Source organism: Megalopta genalis, unplaced genomic scaffold (genome assembly GCF_051020955.1).
Source record: "Megalopta genalis isolate 19385.01 unplaced genomic scaffold, iyMegGena1_principal scaffold0035, whole genome shotgun sequence".
Taxonomy (NCBI): Eukaryota; Metazoa; Arthropoda; class Insecta; order Hymenoptera; family Halictidae; genus Megalopta; species Megalopta genalis.
The window spans coordinates 2,203,988-2,205,799 of record NW_027476104.1 but is presented as its reverse complement, the minus strand read 5'-3'; positions in this window follow the sequence as shown (position 1 = coordinate 2,205,799).

The following is a 1,812-nucleotide window of genomic DNA, read 5'->3' as shown; positions in this document are numbered from 1 at the left end:
ATATAAATGATACAGCGTCAAATACAGGAGAAACAAACGAGACAGTTTCAAATCCATGCAAAACACACGATTTAGCTTCAATTCAATGCCAAGTAGAAGGCTTAGCTTCAAATACATGCGAAACAAATGGTTTAGCTTCAAATACTTGCGATATAAATGATACAGCTTCAAATACAGGAGAAACAAACGAGTTAGCTTCAAATCCATGCAAAACACACGATTTAGCTTCAATTCAATGCCAAGTGGAAGGCTTAGCTTCAAATCCATGCGAATCAATTGTTTAGCTGCAAATACTTGTGATATACATTATTTAGTTTCAACTGCATGCGAAACAAACGAGTTAGCTTCAAATTCATTCGAAACACAATATTTAGCGTCAAATCAATGCGAAGTAGAAGGCAGAGCTTCAAATCCATGCGATACAAATGGTTTAGCTTCAAATACTTGTGATATACATGATTTAGCTTCAACTGCATTCGAAGCAAACGAGTTAGCTCCGAATCCAAGCGAAACACATAATTTAGCATCAAATCAATGCGAAGTAGCAGGTTTAACTTCAAATCCATGCCAAACACATGATTTAGCTTCAAATCCATGGGGTGTAGAAGGTTTAGCTTCAAATCCATGGGATGTAGAAGGTTTAGCTTCAAATCCATGCGAAACACATTTGTTAGGTGCAAATCAGTGGGAAGTAGAAGGCTCAGGTTCAAAGCCATGCGATTCAAGTGGTTCATCTTCAAATACTTGTGAAAGACATGATTTAGCTTCAACTGCATGCGAAACAAACGAGTTACCTTCCAATCCACGCGAAACACATGATTTAGCTTCAAATCAATGTGATGTAGAAGGCCAAGCTTCAAATCCATGCAAAACACTCGATTTAGCATCCAATCAATGCGAAGTAGAAGGCTTAGCTTCAAAACCATGCCAAACAAGTGGTTTAGCACAAATACTTGCGATATAAATGATACAGCTTCAAATACAGGAGAAACAAACGAGTTAGCTTCAAATCCATGCAAAATACACGATTTAGCTTCAATTCAATGCCAAGTAGAAGGCTTAGCTTCAAATCCATGCCAATCAATTGTTTAGCTGCAAATACTTGTGATATACATGATTTAGTTTCAACTGCATGCGAAACAAACGAGTTAGCTTCAAATTCATGCGAAACACAATATTTAGCGTCAAATCAATGCGAAGTAGAAGGCAGAGCTTCAAATCCATGCGATACAAATGGTTTAGCTACAAATACTTGTGATATACATTATGAAGCTACAACTGCATGCGACACAAACGAGTTAGATTCAAATCCATGCGAAACACATAATTTAGCTTCAAATCAATGCGATGTAGAATGTTTAGCTTCAAATCCATGCGAAACTAATGGTTTAGCTACAAATACTTGTGATATACATTATTTAGCTACAACTGCATGCGAATCAAACGAGTTAGCTTCAAATCCATGCGGAACACATGATTTAGCTTCAAAACAATGCGATGTAGAAGGTTTAGCTTCAAATCCATGCGAATCAAATGATTTAGCTTCAAATACTTGTGATATACATGATATAGCTTCAAATGCAGGCGGAAAAAACGAGTTAGCTTCAAATCCATGCGAAAGACATGATTCAGCTTCAAATCAGTGCGTTCTAGGATGCTTAGCATCAAAACCCATGCGAAACAAACGAGTTAGCTTCAAATCCATGCGAAACACATGATTTAGCTTCAAATCAATACGAAGTAGACGGCTCAGGTTCAAAGCCATGCGATTCAAATGGTTCATCTATAAATACTTGTGAAAGACATGATTTA